This window comes from Trachurus japonicus, unplaced genomic scaffold (assembly GCF_045865225.1).
Source record: "Trachurus japonicus isolate A0001 unplaced genomic scaffold, Traja_1.0 AP030487.1".
Taxonomy (NCBI): Eukaryota; Metazoa; Chordata; class Actinopteri; order Carangiformes; family Carangidae; genus Trachurus; species Trachurus japonicus.
The window spans coordinates 1-8505 of NW_028220620.1; the positions used below are offsets into that span (position 1 = coordinate 1).

General features: G+C 42.7%; 2 long non-coding RNA genes across 2 annotated transcripts; both read right to left on the minus strand.

The window, feature by feature from the left end:
* Positions 1 to 4959: 4959 nt before the first annotated feature.
* LOC146960346 (uncharacterized) lies at positions 4960 to 5573 on the minus strand. Its single transcript, XR_015035475.1, has 3 exons — positions 5438 to 5573; positions 5243 to 5350; positions 4960 to 5094 (listed from the first exon to the last, which is right to left on the minus strand). It is a non-coding gene; the product is annotated as an uncharacterized LOC146960346 (long non-coding RNA).
* Positions 5574 to 6393: 820 nt separating this feature from the next.
* Positions 6394 to 8290, minus strand: LOC146960347 (uncharacterized). The gene is made up of 6 exons (XR_015035476.1): positions 8158 to 8290; positions 7361 to 7411; positions 7219 to 7263; positions 7059 to 7123; positions 6677 to 6782; positions 6394 to 6492 (listed from the first exon to the last, which is right to left on the minus strand). It is a non-coding gene; the product is annotated as an uncharacterized LOC146960347 (long non-coding RNA).
* Positions 8291 to 8505: the final 215 nt, after the last annotated feature.

Genomic DNA, 8505 nt, shown 5'->3' on the forward strand with positions numbered 1-8505 from the left:
GTTATTCTCATCTCGGCAACTCGGGCATCAAAAAATTCTATGAGTTGCCCAGTGGAAAATACCACATGAGGGGGTGTTCATGTGCACTTTTCACGTCGTCTTTTGGTATTTACCATAATTACCATAGCACATGAAGGCAGTTGCTTTCCTTTGAGATACTATGACCTGGACAAATGAGAATATGCACAGGCCTAAAGCACTATCTTACATCTTCAAATTAACCACAGAGCAAAAGAACGTGTGGGGAAACTTTGGTGATGGCTCCAAATACAGGACTATGGGAATAAATTCAAATTAAAAACACGCTGTTTGTTAACTCGCTAGTCGATAATAGCCAAGTTAAAAGAATAGTTCACCCAAAATTGAAATTTCACTACTCCCCCTCATGTGGACTAAGGGCTGAGAGAAGTTTCAGAGTCCTCCGTGGCTTCTCTGAGTTACAGGGGGTCTCGGCGTAGCAGTGCATGTCCATATAACGGTTGCAAATGGATACCACTTTTCTTCGTAACAAAAAGACACACCAAAAAACATCCAAATACCTCCATGCTGCTCGTATGTAATGTCCCTCTTGTATTGAAGCCCCGAAATGCTAAATTGTTCAGAAAAAAAAATTAAATAAATCTATATTTCAAGCTTGTTTGCAGCGGAAGCTCCTCTTCCTGGTGTGTCTTTTTGTTACGAAGACAGTAGGTATCCATATGCAACCGTTATATGGACATGCACTGCTACGCCGAGACCCCCTGTAACTCAGAGAAGCCACGGAGGACTCTGAAACTTCTCCCAGCCCTTAGTCGACATGAGGGTGAGTAGATGAGTGAAATTTCAATTTTTGAGTGAACTATTCCTTTAATTTATAGAGTATGTCACCTCAACTAAAAGACCTTCTTAGATTTTGTAACTCCCTAGGCTGTTGTACAATTGTTGATAGCCACATAAAAGTTAGAAGATAAATGCAGTACAACGTGTCCTCTTTCTCTACAAACCACAACTTTGAGGTGAAATGATCTAAAACTGAATCACCAACCGGTTTTGTTGAGGACGACTCGAGGCTGCAGGAGAACATCCAGCAGGTTCCTCTGCCGCTCGATCTCCTGTCTGAAGCCCGAAGCCTCCGCCTCGTACCCGGCTACGACTCTGTCCACGGCCGCTAAGATTTCCTGGGAGGCGGCGGCGAGTCTCTCGGTAACAAATCCTCTCAGAAACTCCACCTCAGACATTTTACTCAAAGTCTTTGTTGTTCCTGGCAGCCAGGAGACCCGAGCTGTTTGTTTCCCGCTGCTAGACTCTCTTCCCGTTTGGGCACGTCACGTGCATAGATCGACCAGTCGGCAACCAAGGGAACGCCTACAAAAATGTCACTTCCGGCCAGAGCCGTGGGAGGGACCTATACCATGAAAACCATAGACTGTAAAAAGATGAAAACGCAGATCATTAAACCCAGTATTTTAAAATGTACGCAACAATCGACCATGATTGTACTGACTTTTTATTTTTTTTAGCTCTTTATTTTATTTTTTTATTTAGGCTATTTTAATGTTTATTTTGCAGGGACGATACATACAACATTGCCACAAAGAATGAAAAATGCGATGCATACAAGACGTCTAACTTCAGCTAATTTGCTTTGTCATACAAGTGAATCAAACTAAAACAAGACACAAGCGCTTAGGTTTAAATGCCACGCTTTCACGTTATAGTGGCCGGGGAGGATTGTTTCTTTGTTTATTAGATCCCCATTAGCTGCTGTACCCCTTTCCCACTGGCCAAAAAACCCGTTTAAACCCGCTAACAATCGGCTTTTGGTGGCAGTGGGAAAGGCGCACTGAGCGCGGGTCGACGCGGGTCAAACGACTCGGCAAGTGACGCGGGTTAAAATCGCCTTTAATCGGCTCGGCTCTGCTCGGCTTGCAGTGGGAACGCCAGACCCGCGTCGTGACGCTACGTCATCGCGCCGGAATCACGTACCAAAACAAAGCTCTGCTCCGCTCCGCTCCGCTCCGCTCTCACTCGAGACTGGGATCAAAAGATCAAAGAACATTGACCGAAAACGATTGAAAAAAAAGAAAAGAAACAATAGTGTGTTTAACTGACGTGTTGTGCCGCGGACGAACCGTCATCCGGCCGCAGCAGACTTGCTGTCCTCCGCGGTCCTGGTGCTCCGCAGGTCGGCCAGACGCCTCGTCTGCCTCGGCCGACAGACCTCCGCGGCAGGCGGCTGTGGCATGACTCGCACCGCGGATGAGAGCGGGGCAACATGGTTGCTCTGTCTGATCCCCCCACGGGGGGTCAGACTCGGCTTATTTTGGTCAATGGGAAAGGGGCCAAATGCCGATTGTTAGCGGGTCGACCCGCGTTTAAAAAACCCGCGTCGACTCGCTAATTTTAGTGGGAAAACGGCTCAAGACAGCAGCTATTCTTCCTGGGGTCAAAAACGTCTTACAAACATTTCTGTTTCAGAATTTAACACAAAACATTCAACATAGATCATCATCATTCATACAGTGGACAACAGCAACACAAAACATAAAAAAAGCTCACATCTCATTTACAACCTGTTCTTAAAGTAGCCTACAAAGAAACAGAAATCATGCATTATTTTAGAGACATGCAACTGTCTCCAATGGTCAGAGAGTCACTCCCTCTTGTAAAAACAAATAGCCTACATCAGAGGTCTTCAACAGGGGGTCCGCGACCCCTAGGGGGTCCGCGGAGGTACTGCAGGGGGGTCGCGAAAGTTTCATCTCCCAAGAGTACCTTGCTGCAGTCAATATGGCCGACACGAGCGGCGCCACATCCAATCCATACCGGAAGTTTCAAGCGGAAGTTAGTTAAACACCGCTCTGAGGAAGCGGAAGTTAGTTAAACACCGCTCTGAGGCGAGCTACAACAATAAAAGCACGTACGTTTCAATCCATACCGGAAGTCTCAAGCGGAAGTTAGTTAAACACCGCTCTGAGGCGAGCTACAACAATAAAAGCACGTACGTTTACACATAATTATGGATTCTTTTTGCAGTTACATGTTTATCGTAACGGTATAATTGACTAGGTAATTAACTTTGCAAGTTTATAGGCTACTGTAAAACTCAGAAGTTAGAAGTCCACTAATCACTATATAATGTTAACTTTTCATGGATTAATAACTTCTTCTATAACTTCTAACGTTCAACGTTAACATAAAAATATGGTTGTGTGGTGGGGTTCACTCACGCACACTCTCTCTAGCTCCCAATAGGACTGAATAATATAAATATTGAATAGACTGAATTCTCATTAAATAAACCTAGGATTAATAAAATGAGAATTTACAATATCAAATTAATTGACCACTTTCAGATTAGTCAGTAGTTGCAACATGCACACCACACAGTCATACTTTGACATTAATATTTTAATTATTGGGGAGGTAGAAAAATAGAAGACACAAATAATTGGTGGTACCAGACATTATGCACTGATCATGATCCTTCATTTCAGGTGACCGAGGAGATAAAGGCCAGTTTGGGGAACTGTGCTGTCTTAAGGAGGCTCAGATTTCTTGACATCTGTAGTACAATCAGTCTGTGATAGCAAGTGTGTTCTTTTATGCTGCAGTCTGCTGGGGAGTAGGGACTTCAATCCTGCTGATCATATTTTAACCCTTCAGGGATCTTCAGGGATGAGTAGGAGCATCATGGACAACATGATGGCCCTGGACATGTGTTCCTGCAACAGAGCAGGGGCCTCATTTATCATTGTGGATACACGTTTTTTTACACGCTCTTTCCCCCGTTTTGTGCGTACGCACTTTTCTCCGCCTAATTTGGGATCTATCAAACCAAAACCTGTCGGGAGAAAGTGCCGAAATTTACGACCAGTCCGACCATGGCGTACCGGCATTTACACGCTTTTTGAAGAACAAGAGGAATTGGCGACGCCGCTGCTGAGTCAGAGAACTGCAGTATGCGAGGGAGAGAGGAGCGCGGACACTGTTTGAAGTAGCAAGTGGTGGTGATGATGACCCCCCCCCCTCAAATGAGACAACATGATCGATATTTTGGGGTGCTGCCCAACATCATTTTAGGAAAAGCCACAGACTGGTGGACTTCAATGTTTTTTTTTAATATAGGTCTATAGCTATGCACAAATGAAAATCAAAGTCGTCCAGTGAACGGAAGTTGGGGGTTAGTGGAAAGGGGTGCAAAGTAGTACTGACTGGCAGTGGAAACCCTGCTTTAAATTATTATGACATAGGCTAATCTAAAATAAGGGGCAGAATAAATATGATTCTTCTTCTTTCTGTTCTGTTTCATTTAGATCTGGGAGTTTTTTGTTTTTACTGTAGCCTTTCAATGCAAGATGATGTTTCTGACTGATATTGCTGTGTTACCGTATCTCGCTTTCAGAGAAATTCCGCTTCTTTCTCCGCTCTCCGTCCGTCTGTTGTCTTCACCGTCTTCCACTGACGTCATTCCACAGGTTTCCAGAGTGCACATGGCTACTTAATATGCACGTAACTGATTTGCATTGACCACATATGGTTGTGTGGGGCCGTTTAGGGGGCTGGGTATGAGGCGTGTTCTCATCCACGCTTTTCTCAGGTCCGGTGTGATTTATCAAGGGAAATACTGTGCAGCCGTGTGTACGCGGAGTTTGATAGATCTGAAAAGAGTGTATATTTTTTGGTCGTACGCACATTTTGCCTTTCCGTCGTACTGAAAATTTAAGAGGGCTTTTACACGCTCTTTGATAAATGAGGCCCCAGGCATTTCCTGGGTCTACAAATGTATTCATCATCAGGTTTAGCTATCAAATGAATGCAATAATTAAATTTTCCCATTTTCAGTCCTCTGTTAATCTTTCTGGAATCAAACAAAACACAATATTGCACTTTCATACTGGCAATAATAACTTGACTTGAGTTATTTTTTGTAAACAATGCCTTTATTACAAAACAGAACAAACAAACAGAACAAACGGGGGTCGCCAGGCCATCCTGCTTTGTTGGGGGCACAGTATCTGGTGGTGGTGGGGCTTAAAACAGGCTCCCACTGGCCAACACAACCTCAGCCTTCAGCCTGGTGAGGCCTTCCTCCACGAGGATTCTGATCAAAATCTGAAAAATAGTAACATGATCCAATCATACAGTAACCTTATGATGCTGTAAAGAGTGTTCTCTTGGTTTTTATGCTTTCCAAAGGAATAAAATTGAACACCCAATAATTTCCTCACAATTCCCATGCAAGCTCGATTGACATTCTTACCTCTGGGAGCATAACATCAAAGACAAAATCGAGGAGGTGGATATCCCCTTTTTTTATCTGTTCCCCCACGCCCGTGACCTCCTCAATGACTCGAAGGACCTCAAAGATCTATTAAAAACAAAAACACAAAGTAAACAAATGAACCGTTGTTACCTCTGAACACACATACACATGACTTATGGCATTTTCATTTACTCGCTGGTCACTGAGGTTAAGCGTCCTCAGTTTCAGATGTTGCTTCAGATTCAATGAGGTGGAGGGATTTTGCCAGAGATACAGTACATCCGGTTGGATCTCATCTTTCCACTGATGAGATCGTCATACAGGTTCTGAAACCAAAGAGTAAAAGGTGAACATGTAATCATTAGAGAAAGTAAGACAGACTGGAACTACTGAAAGCACAGTCTATTCAAAAAAGTTACCTTGATCTGCATCTTAGAAAAGATTGACAGGATCCCTCCATCCTCAACTGCATCCATGATCCTGCAGAGAAACATGAAAATATTAGGACTTCCAGAAACTCCAAAAACTGGACTACTCAGCCACAGATTCTAGGAACAGTCATATAAGGTGAGAGGGGGCAGAACCAGAGCAGGAATATTTATTCTTCATGTTAATTTGTTTTCAATCTTTTTTTTCTTTTTTTTTTTTAAATCTGGACATATGCAGGTGGACTGATACAGTACTAAGAAAGGACTTCTGCTTGCCTGTTGGAGAGAGACTAAACCCCCCCTGAAAATAATCAAATGTTGAAGACTTTAAGTGGCAGCTTATTGTGTCACTATACATATATTAAAATAGTAAATGGTGTGTTATACCTCGGTCGTTCAATGTCATCTGTGCATCCACAGTCATTTCTGGTTTGTCCAGCACATTCTTTGTGCAACCAGCCCTTGCACATCTGGCACTGGACCCATTCCAGAGACTCTGCATCTGGGTACAACAGTCTAACCACACAAGAGACATCTTTGAAATTGCACATACACATACATATATACTATCCAATTGTTATCCCTACACAGTGCATGTGAAACGAATAAATCATTATTCTCCTGAATACATCTATAAAAAATAAACATAGTCCTTCAAGTCACTTCTTGAAAACACTTTGTAGCCCTTGAAGTGATCATTCCTTAAATTAAGTCTCAAACCAACCTCATTCCGGTGTTTTTTGAAATCTGGAAAACACAGAATCTCTCTGGGTCAGCCATGCACTGTCTGTCATCAGACGTCCCCTCTGCCATGGTTTTCTGGAAGTCAATTTGCAGAATTACATCCATGTCTATCTGGCAAATAGGTCATCAAAATATGCAAGACTATCTGGATTACCATTGTGAAGGACTCCAACACACACAGTTATGTGTTAAACTGTTTTTAATGACTCTAAAATCACTAAAACTTCAGTTATGTGTTCACAGCCATTTGATAACTAACATCAATGTCCTCCTCAGCCTTCCTCTTCAGCCTGAAGACTGGAGTATGATTTCCCTCAAGGAGCTCCTGGCATTCCTTGGTCCAGTGGGCAAAGACTTTTCCATAACTACAATGACATATCAGAGAAGTACAAGGAAGTTGAGCTTCTTCTAGTCCAGTCCAGTTGTGTAACAAACACGTATCAAATGGCTTTACAACGCCTCCTAATGATCAAAGAAAACCAAAACCATGCTTGGTATGCAACAACAATACATAAAGCAATGACAGTCAGTCAACAGCAGTAACAGAAAGAGATGAGAAAAGTTACTTCATAATAGTGGAAAAATAAAAATGGCTACCAATGTTAATTTGGCCATCTCATCTAGTGAATACTTATTTCTACCTGTTCAAGGTGTTGTTTTCCAAAAGCAACAGACACCACCATCTCCGCAAAACAGGCATGTCGAGCTGAAATTGTTGTTAGTATTGTTAGTATTTAACTTTCTTGCACAACACCAACTACAAGCTTGAAGATGACATTTTCCATTTCGAAATGTACTTACAATTGAGTAGTCAAACTGTGCATCCAGGGCAATGTACAAGGCAGACTATAAGAAATAATGAGACGAGAATTGATGAAAATGAACATGTTTGAAAGTGGGTTCAAAAACTTCAACATACCGCAGCTTGTATGGTATGACCTACCATTAACATGAATATTCCACAGTCAGAACCAAAGTCTTGTCTGGGGAAGCCCTGATTTAAAGGGGTTGTTCAACATTTTGGCAAATTGGCCCATTGCCATAATTGCTATAGTCATAGCAGTAGGTTCATTACCTTTAATTGTAGGTGTAAGCTATTTTTAGTACAGCGGAGCGCAGCAGCAGGCTGCTCAGAGCTACGCTATGGAGGCTAAGGGAATTTCTTGGTTTCCCTCATTAAACTCATCAAATTCAACATCCCAAAACTCCACAGCGCTTTTGTAGACAAGTTGTGAGCTGCACAACCACCACGCTATGAGATAATGACGGAACGATATGAAACGGAGCCGTTTTCGAGGTAAATTCATACAAAACCGCTGATGCGCGTTGCGTTCAGGGACAGTTTTTCAGCAAGCAGTCTCCGTATTTACCCTGTATTTACCTCGAAAACGGCTCCGTTTCGTATCGTTCCGTCATTATCTCATAGCGTGGTGGTTGTGCAGGTCACAACTTGTCTACAAAAGCGCTGTGGAGTTTTGGGATGTTGAATTTGATGAGTTTAATGAGGGAAACCAAGAAATTCCCTTAGCCTCCATAGCGTAGCTCTGAGCAGCCTGCTGCTGCGCTCCGCCGTATTGAAAATAGCTTACACCTACAATTAAAGGTAATGAACCTACTGCTATGACTATAGCGATTATGGCAATGGGCCAATTTGCCAAAATGTTGAACTATCCCTTTAAGAAATGCAAACGTTAATAGTGTCATCACTCACGTCAACTGAACTAGGCCAAATATAAATACCTTTAAGTCCTTGCCAGTTTTTTCTGTCCATTGACCTGCACATATGTTCTGAGCCTGTACATTTAAGAGGAGAAATATATTTGTAGTAATGAAAAATCAGAAAAAAGAAAACATCCAGAACAATTATTAAGAACGTACATCTGTTGGAGCTCTGCGGGCTGTCACATCTTCAGGGAGAGTGGTTGGTATTTTTTTGTACTTGTAGACATACAAGTACACTTCTCTCCGTCTCTGCAGTGGGGTGACTGACAGAGTGAGTTGTCGTTGCTGGTGTGGTGGTTGGTGGCACCGTCTTGAAAAGGTGCTTGTGTGTCTGGAAAAGGTGCCACTTTGCAATGTATTTGTGAG